Source organism: Nyctereutes procyonoides, unplaced genomic scaffold (assembly GCF_905146905.1).
Source record: "Nyctereutes procyonoides isolate TBG_1078 unplaced genomic scaffold, NYPRO_anot_genome, whole genome shotgun sequence".
NCBI classification, from domain to species: Eukaryota; Metazoa; Chordata; class Mammalia; order Carnivora; family Canidae; genus Nyctereutes; species Nyctereutes procyonoides.
The window spans coordinates 27,293,381-27,313,400 of NW_026575146.1; the positions used below are offsets into that span (position 1 = coordinate 27,293,381).

The 20,020-nt window shown below is 34.8% G+C and overlaps 1 long non-coding RNA gene across 1 annotated transcript in view; it reads right to left on the reverse strand.

Moving 5' to 3' along the window:
- Positions 1 to 701: 701 nt before the first annotated feature.
- The window catches only part of LOC129500826 (uncharacterized), a 31,402-nt gene continuing 12,083 nt past the window's right edge, over positions 702 to 20,020 (reverse strand). Inside the window, exons 2-3 of the long non-coding RNA XR_008662606.1 lie at positions 9,606 to 9,707; positions 702 to 1,090 (exon numbers count right to left, since the gene is read on the reverse strand). This is a non-coding gene — a long non-coding RNA (uncharacterized LOC129500826). The remainder of the gene's footprint in view (positions 1,091 to 9,605; positions 9,708 to 20,020) is intronic.

The window sequence follows — 20,020 nt, forward strand, 5'->3', positions numbered from 1 at the left end:
ATATTTTAATATCTAAATATATATAAATAAAATGAGTTGGAACATTGTATGTAAAATATCCTCTGCTTATGTTAAGAGGGGATTTAAATTATCTATTCTTGCCTCAATAGTAAAAGAAAATGTTTAAAATTGCTTAAATCATAAATTACTTATTTATTAGTGGTCATTCTTCCCAATCTCCAGAGCCCAGCCGCGAGGCCTTGGTGCTCTCATACTGCCTGATGTTGGAGCAGATATGACAGGTTCCAGCACACCCTAATCAAGAGTCTTAGTGCATGTCTCATTTAGAATTGGTTTTCAGAGGCCATTTTTTTCTCTCCATTAAATGCTTTTTTTTTTTAACACTGTAGAAAGAAATAAATAGGTATTCTCATATAAGAGATTCTTAAAACAACTACAGGACAAGATCAGTGGAAGATCCATTAACAAAAGTTTGGGATGTGTGGAGGGGTACGTGTGTGTGTGTGTGTGTGTGTGTGCGTGCTCTGGTATAATTATTTTGTAGTTGTGTTCTTTGTTTCCCCCTTTTTTTTTTATTCATTCGTTTGGGTTTTTTTTTAATATACATATATATTTTATTGGAGTTCGATTTGCCAACATATGGTATAACACCCAGTGCTCATCCAGTCAAGTGCCCATCACCCAGTCACCCCATCCCCTCGCCCACATCCCCTTCCACTACCCCTTGTTTGTTTCCCGGAGGTAGGAGTCTCTCATGTTTTGTCACCCTCTCTGATTTTTCCCATTCATTTTCTCTCCTTTCCCCTATAATCCCTCCCACTATTTTTTATATTCCCTGTACGAGTGAAACCATACAATGATTGTCCTTCTCCGATTGACTTACTTCACTCAGCATAATACCCTCCAGTTCCAGCCACGTCGAAGCAAATGGTGGGTATTCATCATTTCTAATGGCTGAGTAATATTCCATGGTATACATAGACCACATCTTCTTTATCCATTCATCTTTCGATGGGCACCGAGGCTTCTTCCACAGTTTGGCAGAAATGGGCCCTCAACTCTACAGTCAACTAATATTCGACAAAGGAGGAAAGATTATCCACTGAAAAAAGGACAGTTTCCTGTTTTTCTGAAAAAAAAAATCAGTTTCTCCTTATTTTGTTAGCTAAAGCTAGAAAAGTCTCTACTTAACAAAATCTCCAGAACTGTAGCAATTTAATTGTCCTTACAATTAAGCATTTATTGAATCATACACTCTAATTAGTAAAAAAAAAAAAAAAAAGAGAGACAAAGTCATAATACAAAATAGAATGTGTTAGAAAAGAAAGATTTTAGACCCTATCAGGGAGTTCTAAAAAGATAGAGACTTAGTTATTTTCTATGTATTAAAAAGACTGAAATACCTGTTGATTTATGATGGGAGTAGTTTAGGTAAGCTAATATGCTTCTTTTGGCAGGAGTCTCATACTTTATTATGAAAGCATGATTTATCTCATGCTGATTGAAAGTTATAAATGCCTTTAAGTAATTAATAAAAGGAAAATACATCATTATTACCTACATTTTACAACTTAACCAATTGACAAAACTTTTAGAGACTAGGTTTAGCAGTCAAATTGTTAAGCATTACAGATAAAATCTAAAGGTCTTTTTTTTAATTATTATTTTATAGATGAAAACTATGTTTGAGAGGCTTGGTGACTTATCCAAGATATCACAGATGTTTTTCTTGTAGCCAAACTGATATTAAAACCCAGCTTTTGTAAATCATGCTACAGTAGCACACAAACTCCCTTACATCTCTGGATTATACCAACAAAGGTTTATTTCTCATTCAATTTGGCTGGCTGCTGTTTTACAATCTGTGTTTGCTCATTCTGAGACCAAGGTTGAAAAAGCCTTATTTGGAGCATGCCATCTTTCAGGCAGAGATTAAAAAGAGGTTTTACAGAACTATATAATGCCTCTGAAGGCTTTTGCTCAGATGTGACATATGTCATTTACACTCACATTCTGTTACTATATACTTTGCAACTTACCTGACAAAACCTGACTCAGTGGGTTAGAGGTTTAGTCTTCTTACAAAGAACTTAGCTGAGAAGTGGAAATAATTACATCGTTTACTACAATAGATCCTCAATCCCCAGAACTATATACACTCTCTCTCTCAATAAGCAGTGGGCCTCTCCATTTCTTGGAGTCACGAATGCAGTGTCTCCTGAGGGCTCACCGGCTACCATGTCAGATCTGACTTCTAATTTTTCAGACAGAGATTTTATTGTAACCATTAAGACTGAATACCATTTCCTCTGGAGGCTAAAAAACTAAAATTACCAATAGAAGTAAATTAACTCTCAACTACTGCTTCTCTTCTATAGACTGACTCCTAAGGAAGAAGTTGCTTTTTTTAATGAAGATCCTTCATAGGTTAAAAATTAGTCTTTTTAGATTTCTATGACCTGAGTCGCATTTTTAGTAAATATGTTTTATTAACTCCCTAGCATCCATTGAGTAACAGTCATTCAGTGTGGGAAATTATTCTCAATTTCAAGAGATGGGTCTGCTCCAGTGAGAATAATCCCATCCACTTCCCTTGCCAAGTGACTATTTCAGAATGATCTGATTCCTGCCATTCAGGTACCATTCAGGTATGTGGAGAAGGTCACCAGACACTTCTGGAAAATATCCTTTTTACTCTTAAAAGCAGTATAGTGAAAAACTGCTCTCTCTACCTTTCACAGAATGTGAACATGAAGCACCTGTCCTAATGGCTATTAGTGTCCATCGAAAGCATGACAACTTGAGGACAAATCTGACATCAACAATGCCGAGAGAAAAGCAGAGAAATATTGCTAGAACCCTAATTAAACTATGCCTAAATCCTATCTCTGGATTTTTAGTTATGTGAGCCAATAAAATCATTTATTGGTTAGTCAGATTAAATTGATATTCACATACTTCAACCAAAAGTATCCTAAGAAGGCATCAGTTCTTCTCTCCTTCTTTATTTTACCCACACCCCACCAATAACCAAAGCTGCAAGATTAGTTTTGGTAGGAGTTACAAGCAAATATCTATCTCTCCTCTTGAGTTCTACAATGAAAACCGTTCTCTTTTTTATTTTGTTAAAAATATCTTCTCAAATATAAGTATAGCTAACTACAAGGCATGAGACATCTTTTATATGTTATCTACTCCAATAGGAATTTTAAGCAAATAGCAATATGTATTCTACTAGAAAAGAAGGAACAACTAAAGACCAAACAGACCTTAAATAAGACATTTATAAAATGATCGGTTATTTCTAAGCTTAGAAATTCCAACTTTGCCTGAAGACTACTGGTCTTAAAACAATAGAGAAAAGGGTATCATTAATACAATGTCAGTATTTGTCTTTCTACTTTTATTTCCAAGGTGTACTGAATGTTAATTAGCATTAAGAAGTATATTATCATAAAAAAATAAGTATATTATCATAGCAGAGGTTTAAAAGAGAAAAACCAAGAAAATGCTGAGAAAACGGCCACAAATCTGGCAAAATATTTAAGGTTTGAAAAAAAGGTGTTTTTTTTTTTTGGTTTTGTTTCTGGTATGCACTATTATGTATGCAACTGTGGAAGAGTAAAGATGAGTAGAGGGAGGCAAGAACTTTAGTTTTTAAAATTGTGATTTAAAAGTCCTTATTCCCGGGGCACTTGGGTGGTTCAGTGAGTTAAGCGTCTGCCTTCAGCACCTGCTTCTCCCTTGCTCCCCTGCTGTGCTCTCTCTCTCTCTCTCTCTCTCTCATCTCTCTGTCAAATAAATAAATAAAATCTTAAAAAAAGTCTTTATTCCATAGTCACTTGTCAAACAGATTATATCATACTCTCAAGAATAAGCAGAAGAATCTTATTAGAATATATATTTTGAAATATATAAAACTTTTAGGTAAATATTTTTTTAGCCAAGAGATTTCCTGTAAAGTGGTCATAATTTATTACATTATAATGCTCTTTGAAATTATTTTTCTTTTACTATATTTGCTTTATGTGGCTGTTTCACCTAAATTTATGAACATGGTAGCAAGTGTATTTATATGGAGATAAGCACTAGCAATAAAATAGCCAGCAGTCACATGTAGCTATTTAGCATGTGAAATGTGGTTAGCCAGACTTCAGATGTGCTTTAAGTGGAAAATATACACTAGATTTTGAAGTCTTATTAAGAAAAAAAATAAATTTTCTCATTAATAATGTTTTATTGATTACATGTTGAAAATAATATTTGAATGCATTGAGTTAAATAAAATATATCATTAACCTTAATTTTACCTGTTTCTTTTTCTCATTTTTTAGTGTGCCTACAGGAAATGTGAAATCACATTTCTGACTCCGATTTGTAGCTCTCATTACATTTCTATTAGTGTGATCCAAATGATTTAGTTGTTTTCCTCCAATGTTTTATCATGACAGTTTTCAAATAGAAAATAGAAAAGCTGAAACAATTTTACAGCAAACATATATCTTCTACAACCAGCATTTTACTATACTTGTTTTTCATGTATTTAGCCATCTGTCTTTTTTTTTTTTTGTATTTTTCACAAATCCATCTGATTTTTTGGATGCATTTCACAGTAAGTTGCAGATGTCACTCTATGTTCCTCTACATACTTTAGCATATAGAAACTAGTTTTGAACTCTATTAAAGTGCATATTCCTTTAGCCATTTTCTTGCATCTTTAGATTTGTGTTGGTAAGCAGAGGCATAAACAGATTAAATGTATCAAATCGGATTTAATAAATTTTCCAAGTAAAAGGAACATTTAATCTCTGTTGACATTAAAGCACAGATCTAGATTACTCAACAAATATTTGGAGACCTTATAACATTAAATATTGACTAGAAACAAATTTCTTTCATTTTCCGAGTAAGTGCAGAATGACCAGGCTGTATTCCATGCTCATTGTGTGACCATGGATGTTCATACAACCTTTGAGTCTTTGGTGTTGATAGAAAGTTTATCTCACAAGATTATAGTGATTAAAGGAAATAATATGTGTAATCAATTTACTGGAGTTTTGGCACATTACTTTTTTTTTTAATTAAAAGAAACTTAAAAAAAAAGATTTATTTATTATTTTGGAGACAGCATGAGCCAGAGTGGGGGGAATGCAGAGGGAGAGGGAGAGAGGGAGAACCTCCCTACTAAGTGCAGAGCCTATGTGTGGCTTGATCCCATGACCTTGAGATCATGACCTAAGTAGAAATCAGACATTTAACTGACTGAGCCACCCAGGCATCCTGGCACATACTAACTTTTAAAAGTCTACTTAACTGGAAATAAATACAAAATATTTGGAGTATTTTGTTCGTCAGGTTGATCAGGAGATCCCTTGGCAGTGTAGGAATATCTCTGATAAGAAAAATGAACAGTCTTGTAGATGGTTCATCATTTATAAATATACCAGAAAGGCACGTGTTATGTAATACCCTCCAAAGAAATGGACATATGTTTCCTCCTTGTTTTACTTGTAAATATCTTATAGAAATATCCTGAGACTTCTGTCAACGTTTCCCAGATTGAGACTCTTGAACAATTTGGATTTATGCCTGTGTTGAGATTGGAGACTCAATGAGAAAATGTGTTTATGAAATTAAGTTGCAGGTGATTCACCAACAGATGATGTACTGGTTGAAAGGCCAGCAGTGCAGTGCAGGGACCTAGGAAATAGGAGGGTTAGCTGTGTTGTTCTCTGTTTTCTGTGTAGAGCTATATGGTCAACCATATTAAATATCTTTTAACATTTTTATTATATGGAACTTTTTTTTATATTATCCAAGTAACACATTCACATAGTTTTTTAAAGTTTTAACAGACAAAGCCAGACATCCCTTCCTTTCGTAGTTTCCTTGCTCTTACTACTACTTAAAGGCAACTATTTTGAACTTTTAAACTATTTTGTGGTGTTTGCTTACATATTCCTAAATACTGTCAAAGCATTGATGGTTCTTGATGCATTTGTTTTAGAGATTTTATATGTTCTTTCTCTTAAAGTAGATAGAACTTTTAATTCTTTTACATTCCCCTTATCATCCCCATATCAATCCAGTATAGTTATAACTCAATTTTTAAAATCCATAATTCAAATTATTAATATGACTAGGTAAAGCTTTTTCATTGCTAAGCTAAATGGCATGGATGTAGGCTCTTTATCTGCACTTTAAGATTTTTCCTGGAGTTAATCATTGCTTTATATTTTTCATTTATTTGGTTTCTTTGAACCAGGAGTTAAGTTTTCTACCCTTTCCAGTAGTTCTGCAAAGTTTCTCAATAGTTTTTATACAATTTAAAATCTATCAAATAATCTTTCATTTACTTTTTTAATGGGAGATTTTTCTCTTGAAACCATCCATCCCTCTCTAATATGAACCAATTGCTATCTAGGCTTGCCCTTGACTGTGGAATGCATTTCTAATATTTCTGTTTGACCTCAATTTCTTAGGACTCATGATTTTTTTCTTCTTTGCATAATCACACATTTTAGATGAGAAATTTCTCCAGTAACTTCTTGAAAAAGCATAAAAAAAGTAGTATTTTTTTTTGAGTCTTTGAATATTTGTAAAGTTTCTCTTTTTTTTTAACCTTATTTTACTTGACTGATATTTTGGTTGGCTATGGAATTTAGTATTAAGAATACTTTTCACAAAGAATCTTAAAGGCATGGTCTTTGTCTTCCAGCATTTAATTTTGTAGTTGAGAAGTCCATTCCCAGTATTTTTATGTAATTTTATTTTTAAAAAATCTGGAAGCTGTTAGGATTTTTTTTCAACTTTTTTTTTTTTGAGATTTCATAATAAAAGAGCTGGTATAAGTCCCTCTGCCCTTGTTAATTTATTGAATACTCAATTGGCTAGATAGATATTATTTTCCTCATTCTGGGAAATATTCCTCTTCATCTTTTACTTTTCAGGGAGGAAAAGTTTTCTCCTCATTTTCTTCTTTATTAATTCTTTTTGGAATAGGTATTTGTCAAATGTAGGACATCTTGGATCAATTTTCCAATATTCTTTTTCTGTTTTTCTATTTACCATTATTTTTGGCTTTTAAATTCTATTTCCTAGGAGATTTTCTTGACTTTATGTTCTAACCCATTTATTGAATATTTTGTTTGGATATTATTTTAAAATTTCAAGAACACTTTTTTCTTTTGTTTTCTGATTATTCCTATTTTTATAGAATCTTAACATTATTTCTCAGAAGTAAAATCATCTCATCTTTTGAGAGTATGAATCATGGTTCCTTCAACATATTTTTTTTTTCCTGTATCATGTTAGGATTCTCTGAAGTATATTTTATAGTTTGTTTGGTTATTGTCTTTCATGTTTCAGACTGTTCCTTAACATTCTCTGCAGATCAAGATATATTCAAAATGAAGCATTAATAGAGGGGTTGGAAGCTTTTTGTATTGGGGCATATTTTTCCATGGGACTGGTGGACCTATGTCATTTTTGTTGGGGGTTCAGTGTTTTTAGAGGAAGATCTTCTAGGCTCCTGCTTTGAAGTTGTAAGTCTAATAGCTGGCTTTTGGGGGCTGGATATATGCAGGAGCTGTTTAGCTCACAACTGAGTATGGAGATTTTTGCTAAATTCTATCCTACCCTCTCCATATCATCACCCAGAAATTAAGTCTAATACCGTATTCCAGATTTACTCCAGGTCTTGTATTCCAAGTCTGAAACAATTCAGGTTCAATTTCTCTTGGGGAAAAAAATTCATTTCCTTAGTGTACTTGAAGGGTGGTTGCTTAAAAGCAAAGAGAGGGACAAACTGAGAGTTTTATTGCTTCTTTTGGAGATTTAAAGGCCTTGACATGTCCACCTTCAAAGATACCTGGCATCTCCAATTACTGAGACTTTCAGGAGATCTGAACAACAAACCAGATTATTTTGCAACAGGATTCCTTGTTATAAGTACATGGATTTGAACTCTTTCCCTTCTGCTAAGTTATATTCAATTTCTTCATCTGCTTTCTAAGTTTATAATCTGTTATGGATGAGGTTGCAGATGTCTTCTGTTTCTTTCTTTCAGTGAAGATGGAATTTGCGCTTCTGTTTCTCGTCCTCTTTGATTATTGGAGGGTTTTGTTAAATGAAGAACTAAGAGGAGTTTTCTTTACTTAACCATCCAATTTTAAATACTTTTCTTTCTTCTTCATCTTTTTCAATTCCCTCTTAATATTGTCTATTTCTTAGTCTTTTCTCTTTACATACCTTAAATGCTACATTATTTATACCTATTTCACCTATTTGTTGACAAAATAAATATTGTCTCAATATAGGATTACTGCTTACTGCTAAATAAATGCTTTCTCTCTCTCTTTTTTTTTTTTTTTTTACAGAAAGGTGGTCTCAATTTGTCTGCTACTTTCTCCTAAACACCTTTCCCAAACCTTTAAAACCAGGAAAGGTTTCATTGCCATATATAACTTTAATACCACTACAACATTTACCATATTACATTGAAATTACTGGTTTGCTTGTCTTCCTGAAATTTTACCAAGAGTAGAGGCCACATGTCAGTCATTACTGTATCCTCAGTGCTCAGCTCAGCAACCTCAGATATAGGAGGCACTTGGGAAATATTTGTTAAATTAATGAATGTTAAAATGCATAGATAATTTTCATTAGCGTAAGATGGTAAAATATTTTAGTTCATTGGCCTTACTATTGTTATTATGTTATTATTATAGGAAAACGTGAAAACTAAACATTTTAAAGATCGTATCTCACCACTAATTATCCTGTTACTGCAATTAGTGAAAATGTGACTTCTTAAATATTTCAAAGAATGCCTTTGAATATTCTGTTACTTTTCTTTGTAGTTCTCATTGCGTTTTGTTAGCCCAAGTGTTTTAATCTTCAAAAATTTTGCTTTTTAGGTCCTAATTCTAGTGCATTTTTAGAATTTATGTATAGTGCATGCTTTTCTCCTCACTGTGAAGAGCTTCGTGAGAGAAAGGAGGCAGGAGTTAGAATATATTTTTCCATACTTAGATAAACAAAAAAACTGTGAGTGGTAAGATTTCTATGCATGGAATATTTCTGCTAAAATGAAGAATCCTTCACATTCTCATATAATTTTGATTATCTCTCCCAGATTAGTTCTTGGCTTACAAAACAAAATGCTACCCCAGGCTAAACTTTAAAGTAGGTAGTGGCTTCAAAGAGATAGAAATTTAATGGAGAAAAAAAAAAAAAGAAAAGAAAAAAGAAATAAAAACAAAACAGAGAGAGGTAAAAGACATAGCCAAAAATGTAGGATTAGCTTTTAGAAATTTTACCAGGAAAACTTTGAAAGTCAATAAAATAATACAACAGTAACACATTGGAAAGAAGCATCAGATATTCAACTACTCATGTTATGTTAATGCTTTGTGATTGTCTCAAAAAACAAAGTTAGCTTTATGTCTCTTTAACAGTATAAAGAATTTAATATTTATCTGACCTTTTAAGTTGAGATGAAAACACAATACAATACACCAAACTTAAAATAAACAACTATGGACATGGGCCAGATACAATACTTTTGTATTTTCACTGATGGAAATAGTTTTAGAGATGTCCAAAAAGATTTTTAAATGCATTTAAGCAACTGAAATACTTACTTTTGATGTTATCACCATGTGGGCAGGTTGTCTCTTGAACATGCTTGATTAAAAAATGGTTTGGCTCAGCTCTGTTTTGCTCATCAAAGGAATAAAACATTACTGGAAATTTTCAAAAATAATCTTTTTAAGTACCATGAATACAATTAGCTATGTCCTGAAATAATGTTTCCCAGGTCCCCTTTGACATACTTTTATGTATGTTCACAACAATAGTAAAATAAAAAGAAGGCTAGGATTTGTTTAGGTTTTAAGTCCAGTAAAAGGAAAGGGAATAGTATACATTTCATAAAGTTGACTCCTAATGATTATCTTATTATACATGTATATATGCTCATTAATGAACATTTACCAAGAATAAACAAAAAGAACAAAATGCTCATAGTTGCAATATACAGCCACACAACCATTCTTAGCATTTCAGCACATTTTCTTCAAACCATTCTTTTTTATACATTTATTGTTGGTGTTACATATGTAAAACCACAGTTGGTTAAAAAGAACAACTTTTAACTATGATAAATAACAAAGAGAAGAAAAATGGAGGAAGACAGCATGAACAATTGTCAGGAAAGGTAAGTAAAAAATTTTGTTCCAAGTACTTTCTAAATACTTTTTTTCTTTTTTTTTTTTTAAGATTTATTTAATTATTTTAGAGAGTGAGAGAGTGAGCGGGGGGCGGGCAAAGGGAGAGGGAGAGAGTCTCAAGCCGACTCCCTGCTGAATGCAGAGCCTGGTGCAAGGCTCCATCTCACAACCCTGAGAACATGACCCTGAGATCATGATCTGAGCTGAAATCAAGAGTCAGATGCTTAACCAGCTGAGCTATCCAGGAGCCCCATGCACTTTGCTTTCTAATGAGAGTTTGAAAACTGAATGAACTCATAGACCCAGAAGCTATGAAACAACTGGACAATAAATCCTACAGAATTTAAGTGCTGCACACTGTTATTTGGACTTATTTTCCAATAGAATAGAATAGAATAGAGAATAGAAAATAGAATAGAATAGAATAGAATAGAATAGAATAGAATAGAATAGAATGAATAGAATAGGGACGTCTGGGTAGCTCAGTGGTTGAGCATCTGCCTTTGGCTCATTTAAAAAAGATTTAAATAAAATCTTTTAAAAAATAGAATAAAATGAAATAAAATAAAATAAGCCTCATAAAATAAAATGCACATTTTTAAAAAGATTTTATTTATTCATGAGAGACACACAGAGAGAGAGAGGCAGAGACACAGGCAGAGGGAGAAGCAGGCTCCATGCAGGGAGCCCGTTGTGGGACTCGATCCTGGGTCTCCAGGATCACGCCTGGGCTGAAGGCGGCGCTAAACTGCTGAGCCACCTGGGCTGCCCTAAAATGCACATTTGTAACACCATTGACTGGTTCTATCCTATCTATAAGATACTGTGCAGATTTGTCAAAACCCATACATATTTTTTAATCCATGTTTAGTGCTACTTTGGTAGACTCTTTTTTTTTTTTTTTTAATTTTTATTTATTTATGATAGGCACACAGTGAGAGAGAGAGAGAGGCAGAGACACAGGCAGAGGGAGAAGCAGGCTCCATGCATCGAGAGCCCGACGTGGGATTCGATCCCGGGTCTCCAGGATCGCGCCCTGGGCCAAAGGCAGGCGCCAAACCGCTGCGCCACCCAGGGATCCCTACTTTGGTAGACTCTTAAAAATGTTCTTTTGGGGAAAAAATATTTTTTAAAGGTTTATTTATTTATTTGAGAGAGAGATAGAGAGTGAGCAGGGTAAGGAGAGGGGCCGAGGGAGAGGGAAAGAGGATCTTAAGCAGACTCTGCACTAAGCACAGAGCCCATTGTGAGGCTCCATCTCATGACCCTGAGATGATGACCTGAGCCAAAACCAAGAGTAGGCTGCTTAACCTACTGCATCACCCAGCTGCCCTGAAACCAATGATGTTCTTACCTGCACTAGATGGTGAAAATAATTTAACAGTTGGCCTGTACTCAAAAAGATAGTATAATACTTTTGGGAAGATAAATCAATACTCACAAATGTGAAAGGTGAACATGAAAATATTAGAGAAATTTCAAGAAGCCAGTGGGGCATGAAACTATGAGAGAGAATGCATGGAGAAAGAAGGATATGATACGGACTTTAAAGCTGGGTAGAATTTAAGTTTTTTAGCTTAGTGAATTAAAGAAGTAGAGATGTTACAGATGGGAACATTAGGAGGAGCAGAAGTTGAGAGAAGATACTGGCTATGACATGTCTGGAAAATAGTATGAAATTGGAAGACTAACAGAAAATGGTATCCTGAACTCTCAGTTTAGGTATAGAACTACAAGATAGCAGTCATGGAATAATGACGTCAATAAGTAGTTATAACTGTGATGAAATGTACAAATATAAAGTTTTATAGGAGTGCAATTGGCACGTTAAGCACATTGGGAAAATGAGTATAGAGACAGCATACCTTTATGCCATTTCTCATGACCCCTTTAAAATTTGGTGTGAGGTGATCTGCTGCTGCTATGAAAACTCTAGTAGTGTCATTTTTCTCTTATGGTGGCTTTAAGTTGCAAGTACTTTCTAAATCAGAAATGACAGTGCTTGTCCTTCGTAATAGTCAAAATGTCCAAGTCCATTCAATGTACAAGCTATCCCCTTCTTCTGTTTAGGCTTCTACAGGGGGAGAGGTGTAGTTGCCTTTTTCTCTGTCATTCATCTCCTTACCCTTTTGCTAGTTGCTCTTTCTGACTCTTCTGCGGGGGAAGGATGGAGGCATAAGGCAGCAGGGGAAGGAAGGGGAAAATAAAATTTTTTATTTGACTAAGATTATCCTAAAGTGACTTGTCTTTGGGCCTGCTTGGTCCATCTCTAAGGCACATCTCTAACTCTTTTGAGGGTGCTCTGTGTGTCCTTACTAGGGTTTCTTACCTATATTCTCTTGCAGGTTGTATGTAGAATCTTGGGATACTTTAGCTTATCTCCACTAAGAACCTCTTCCCAGCCCCCTACTCCTAAACCCCTCCTCAAGATGACTCTGTTAGGCAGGATCTAAATCAACTCCACATCTGCTTTCTGTTATGCATAACCCACAACTGGATTTGAGGACCCTTACACAGCCTTTACCTTTATGGATTCTAAGAGTGTGGGCTGATTTCAAGGCAGCTCTCTCTCCTTCAGCTCATCTCTTAATAGGGGGACCATCTCTCATCCTTCTTCAATTTTTTGGACAGCATGCCAGATGCCAGTTTCTTATGCTTCCCTAACTGGAGGTGACAAGTGGTGAGCCCTTTTAAAGGTTTCTTTGAAGTCCCTTTCAGTAGGCTTGAGGTGCAGATGGAGAGTCCTTCTCTGCTGGTGGACATTGAGCTCACAACCCAGCTATTCTCAGGAAATAATCCTTAAAAATTCTTTCTTTCTATATGAATAGGAGGTTGAAGAGTCATTAAACTGATTTGGATATTTTTCTCTGAAAGTTTCTGTCTTGGTTTGACACCTCACTTTGGAATCTTTTTAGGGATTTGGCTAAAACTCTCATTTTACATCCTTTCCTGGAAGAATTTAAGGGGCCTAACATAGTTCATGAGGTCAGGAAGAATTTTCCTGTGGGAATGAACAGAGAAATTTCATGGAATTCAAGCAAAGAGCATTTAAAGAGTGGAAGATTGCTCCATAGTAGTAAAGGTATCTGGGAACCCAAGTAAAAGAAGGACTGAGAAGAACCCATTTTCTTGGGTAGCAAAAAGGTTATTGGTGATCTTGGCAAGAATAGTTCCTGCCAAAAGTTAAATTCTCTGAGGCTGAAGAAAGAGGGGGATGTAAGGGAATGGAGACCCCAAGTGTAAGGAAAAGGAGACCACAAATTTCAGAGCTTCTGAAACTTTGAAGTGAAGAAGAAGAAAGTTGGGAATTCTTTTCAGACTCCTGAGTGCTGGGAGAGGGGTAGGTAGATAAACAATGGTTGAGCAGTGATCAATGGAAATGGAGAGGTAGGTGGTTCAGGAAGGCTGGAGGGGATGAATCTAGAGTTGAGGTAATGGTTAACCTTGGGCAGGAGAAATGCCTCCTGCGAGTTTGCCAGAAGGAAAGAATTAGTGTGGATGTGAAGCAAATGTGAAGATTTGGTGTTTGAAAGGCAAGGAATTTATGGCCTGATGGCTTCTACTTTCTCTGCTTAATCACAAAGTCCTGGAATGATTTTTCTTCGAATTGGGAAAAATAAAGTGAACCTAAATAGCAGAAGGCCTTTAACTAGCTTATATCTGGATTTGACGTGATAACTGGCTATATCTGGATTTGACGTATAGGAGAGACAAGATTCAAAGGAAAATTATGAAACATTTAAATATAAATATGGGATTGTGTTAACCATTTTAATGAGCATTTGCACAAGAACCTGTGCTAAGCACTTTACGTACATCCAATTCCCCATCTCCACTCACCTAGATTAGAGCTGTTTTTTTTTAATAAATTTATTTTTTATTGGTGTTCAATTTGTCAACATACAGAATAACACCCAGTGCTCATCCTGTCAAGTGCCCACCTCATTCCCCACCACCCAGTCACTCCCCCCTCCCCCCATAGACCTGGTTTCCCATCTACTTTTGCTCCAAAAAAAGGCATTCTCTGTTCAGCAGCCAAAGTAGATTTTTAAAAAACACAAACTGGGATATGTCCCCATTTAAGCCCTGGCATAGCTTCCAAGTGCCTGTAGGTAAAGTCCTTCATGTTGTGGACCCTATGTGTTCCTTCAACCTCACCTTTTCTTTGGTTGTGTATTACATTATTCTTGGAATTATTGTAAATAAGTCTGTTTTTATTTCACATAAGTATTCTGTTAGTTTTTACAGGGATATACAAAACCTATTGAGTTTTATTCCAGACAAGTTATTGTCTGATGATACTTCAAAATATTATTTAGGCTAAGTCTTTTGCAACATGCACATAGAATGAATGCACTAAGACAATCAAACTTTTCCCCAAACCCCAAAACTCCTTTATCATATAGCTTGAAATCTTATTTTGGTTTTAGCAAGAAAAAGAAAGCTCTTAAGTGTTATATTCTCACTTCTATCTAGTGATGGCAGCAGCCAATGCATGGGAATAAGAATTCTGGGAAAATGCCAACATCTAGTTTTCTACTCCTTTATTCAACCTTCTCTCTCTGGATCCATTTTGCTTTTATAAGAGCTCTCAATCTGAATGAGTATGTGTTGGGCATAATATCAAGATAAATTTTCTGTTATTTGTCATAATGGTGTTTTTTGTACCACTCCACTTAGCCTTATTCTATATTTAAATGAACTCATAAATTTAGGGTAGATTCACTAAGCCATTAATTAAATTTTTCTATGAGGATAAATCATGTCTCAAGGTTTTAGCATGGCATCTCCTCCTCCCTCCCTATCTCTCTCCTCCTCTCTCTCTGTCTCTGTCCCTTCCTTCCTTCTTTCCTTCTTTCAACTAAGTTAAAGAGAATTTGTCTGGATATCCTGAAGTCTGAAGACTGGGTAATTCTGAAGATTACCCAAAACAAATAAATAAAGAAGATGATAAAGAGATGGCTTGGTTTTAGTGATTCTTTGCATTCAAATAATTAAAAAAATGAATAGCTAAAACTAAAAATGATTTCTACTTAAATGTTTTAGGAGAAGATCAATAGAAGATGTTTATTAAGTCAGTGTGATTTCTACAGACTGGTGCCTTTCATTATTTTTAAAATTTTGCAGCGGGTCTGTGGATTTCCAATTTATGGATCCTAAAGGGAATGTTAGAAAATATGAGGATATTTAAGTAACACAAGTATCTCAAATTAATGTGTTTGAAACATTATCTACATTTTTCTATGATTTATAAACTGCTGCTCATTTTTATAAGTTTTCAAAACATTCTCTCACTAGCACTCCCTTAAAATATCTGAATAACTTGTATAACTTTTGTAAATATCACTTGTGCAGTAATTGGCAAGGAAATAAATGTCACTCACAAAAGCCAGAAACTAAATCTTAACATACTTAATAGTTTTCTTCCATGTTTGGTATATATACATAGATCGATTTTGACTTTGTTATGGTGCATTTCCATCCAAGTATATAACTTGTTTTACCCAATCATTTTCCTACTCTACCTCAACAGCTTTCAGGACCTCTACTCACTCCATGGACTATAAGGGCAGATGTACTTGTTTTAGTGATTTAATATTTGCTTTAAGGAAGACATACATGAGTAGGAAGAACCAGAAAAAATGGTTTAACAAAATGCTAACAGAGCAAATCTGATACACGAGGATCTGGAAGGGCTATTAAATCAGCCAATCTTTTCATCCTCAGGAAGCTACTCTATGGTTTACCTAGAAAGTCAGAGGAAGCAGGCATCTTTATGCCCCTATCATACTCCCCAGGTAGGATTCCATGTTTAGAACAGTGGTTCTTAAAGTGTGTTCTGGGTGCTAGCAGCATCTGCATCACCTGTGAACTTGTTAGAAATGCAAAAATATAGGTAGACTTGCTGAATCAATGCTCCAGAGTGCAAGGTCACTGTATTTTAACAGGACCTCTGGGCAATTTGAGAGCTACTGACCAATGAACAGCTCTGGCCGTTATGTGGGGAGGGAGTAGAGCTCCATGCAGAACACGATAGATGTATTACACATGGCTGTACTCTGCTTCTTTCTTAACTGAGCCATGCCCTTCCTCTGGGTAGCATGACATGATGGATATATGCTTGCAGTCTTAGATGGAAGAAGAAATCTTCTCTGTGCGATCCATACAATTTAGGGTTTTTGTTTGTTTGATTGATTATGTGAGACAGGAATTCCAACACAAACTGGCTCAAATAAGAGTATTTATTTGACCATCTAAGGATTAATAATAGTAAATAGGTAGCATTTATTGGACATTAAGTACATGTCAGGCACTGGTCTAATTGCTTTGCATGTATTAATTCATTAATCCTTGCAAAACTTTTCTGAAGACTGTTATATCTCCATTTTAGAGAAGCAGAAACTGAGGCACAGTAACGTTGAGTAGCAGGATTGGGATTCTAACCTAGATAGTGGGCCGGGCTTCAGACTGGCTTGATCAGAGGTCAAGTCACATCACCGGAAATCTTATTGCTCCCAAAGTTGAGCAAAAGTCCTGAGTCTGACTCATATCAACTCAGGATCATAAGCTTATCTCTGAAGCAATCACTATAGTCAAGGGGGTGGGATGTACTGATCAGCTTACAATATTCTGGGCCCATTCCCAGAGGTGAGGGTGGAGTCAGAAACCAGTCCTCATCACAGAGTACTTTCTTAGGAGCTGAGAGGTGAGTGGGTAATGGGATATTACACAGGAGCAGAGAAGATCACCTAAGGCACTGCTTTATTACTCAAGACCTCTTTGAATCCAAGTGACCTAAGTCCCATACAAACTAGCTTTGACAAAGAGGCATTTATTGGATCACATTACTGAATCACGGGAAGGGGAGAGTTTCATGAGGATTTGAAGAGACAACTGTCATCAGAGGCAACTTCTTGCCAACACTCTTCTTCATCACCTTTCCACTTCCACTTGGATTTTATTCCTGGGCACCATCTTCAAAACCAAAAATGATATTTTTTTAAGGGTATTACTATAACTACAAAATATTCCGAAGGCAAGCTTGACTTAAAGGAGAAAAGTCAGAATTAGTGTGTGTGTGTGTGTTTTCTGAGATCCTAAAACAGAGACATTGGTGCTCCAAATGATAGGATGAGGATGGATTTAAGTCAGCTGGGCCATGATATGCACAAAAGATTAAAGGAAATTTTCACTACCCCTGGAGAGGAATGTTGCAAAATAAAATTGTGATTGTTCTCTTGTCCCAGCCTGAAGATAGTGGTCATGAAAAATTGTGAATGTCTTATTCCATTAATTCAACAAGTAAGGTGTTGAACACTTACAGAGGTATCCTGTGTATCCTTTTGTGGGGAGACAAAGAGAACTAAGATCGCTCTCTCCATAAGGATCTAGATTTAACAGCAGAGACAACACAAAAGTGTACAATTGGAACTGGAGGGAGGGAAAATTATTTTGTTTTAAATAAGGGCAACATGAAGCTTTGATTAACTGCTGTTTATTTAATCATTTGTGAGTTGTTAGCACTCTTATTTTTTACCATACTTTATTCACTAAACTATATGTAAAACTCCCTATTGCTCTCTAACTTTGTATTTTTTTGCTCTTCTTCTCTTTGTTCTCATTTCTTCAAATATAAAGTCATTGAAGAAAAATAATAATTGAAAAAGATTCTGTAAAATTTTTGATTTTTTAAACAAGATGATATTGAATAAGCCTAATACAAATGTTAGCTTGTTTAGTATCCAGTATTAAAAAGGAGAATACAGACCTGTTTGGAGAACCAAGTAACTTTATATCTCTAATTTTCCCAGTAATTCTATAAAATGTCATGAACATAATATCATCATTGTATAATGAGTATAATAGTAAAAATTCTGAAAAAGATAGTATTTTATTTTTACTACTAACCAATAAATTATTATTAATATAGTTAAACTAAACTAGTGACATAACCACAAAAGAAAAGTTGGGCTATTTTAATGAACACAATGTGAAGAAAAGAGACTACTTCTGAATTGCAGTGACTATAAAATTAAGTTGTAACTATGACTATGTGTCCCTTCTATTTGTGAAAACTCCCTAAGTATGTTCTTCTAATTTTTTTGTGGAAATTATTTTCTAATAATTACTTGATGTTTATCACAATTCATTCTAGTTTTTAAAGTGCAATTTTTGGAAAGACACAGAACCGCCCAGAAGATGGGATGCATATGCAATATTACTAAACTGCATAAACTGCAATGAAAGGAAAACTCAAATACTGTCTATAGTTTGCTACTGTTTGTCCCAGACAGACGTTTGTGTATTACCACTGTTTATTCTGAAAACTCTTGATGGTGAACATGTGGTTTTATCTTTGGAGTAAGGTTCAACCTAATAGAATTCCAAATAGTTCTGGTAAAAGACCTAGATGCTATCTAGGCTGCAATGGTAATACTGAGAGTTCTCATTCATCAATACTATAAGTTAGTTCCAAATGCTAACTTGAGATGGTTGCCAAGAAAGATTATCTGGTGAAAACATAAACTGTGGTGTCATATAGTCTGATTCCATTTGTGTTTAAACTACAACACAAGAGTTTAAATCTATACACCAGTGTGGAATGGAAACCAATGTAGTCCTCTCTCATTACCTATCTGAGTAGAAGCCTCTTTTTCTATCTTTTTTTTCCCCCAGGCTTTGAATCCACAACATTGGGAATACATAAAATATTTTTTCATGTGTGTATGTATAAATGGATAAAAGGGTAAAGGGGCTTTTGGCTTTGCTCTATATACACTTGTGTGTTGATTTTTTTATGAGCATGTAACTATGTATACTTTTGAAATAAAGTAGAAGATCAAGACAAAACTTGACTAAAAAAGACTTGACTAAAAAAGAGTAAATGAGTTATAAATAAGGTCATGGCAATATATATATGCACATATTACATTATTCAAAAAATATATTTTATATGAAAAAGATGATATCCTATTTCTGTTCAAGAGAAAGAAAAGCAAACTGTGGTGAGAGTGATGTTGAAGAGATGTTCACTTTTTCTTCTCGGTACTCTGTCCTCAAGTTTATGCAATAGTTACGTATTTATATAATATTTGTGTTATTTGTGAAAAAGTGATTTTTTTTTTACAGAGAATTACCTGATTGTTTTACTTCTGCTAAAGGACAAGTAATAAAGAAAGCTATGAGGAATTTTAAAATATATATTCAATGATTAGAGAGGAAAAATTGTTTCACTTTGTATAGGAATCTCAGTATTAATCAAAGGAGTCAGTTGTGAACTTTTCTGAAATCATTTTTGATGTTTTGTTTTCTCAATCTAAGAAATTAAGTCCTTTATTTCAATATTATATTTTTCATGCTTAGTATCTCTAATGACCTTAACTGCTTGATGTTTATAATATTGTTTCTTTATTCTCGATAAAGATATTTTGCACATTTTAATCTGGTCCATTAATTTTGCTTTCTTATGTATAGAGTTTTTCTTTCATAGAGCTTGTATGCACTCCTCAGATGTCTGTTTTTTTTTGTTTTTGTTTTTTCCTGCATGTTCAGAATGGTGGGACCAGCATCTTTCTCGCTGGTGATGTGTACCTGAAGGGAGGGATGTTGACTTAGATTGCAGCTGACACACCTTTTGGTGAAAATGAATAGCCACAAAGGCTAATGTTTTTTTTTGTTTGTTTGTTTGTTTTTCTGGGGGCTGCCTCTTCTTGTAGTTATCCAGTGGGAATTCAATGATGGGAAGCTACTTAGTTTTTCAGCACTAGGTGGTTATTCTCTACTTCCTACCACCTGGCACCAGCAAGGCCCAGATGAACTGCCACTCG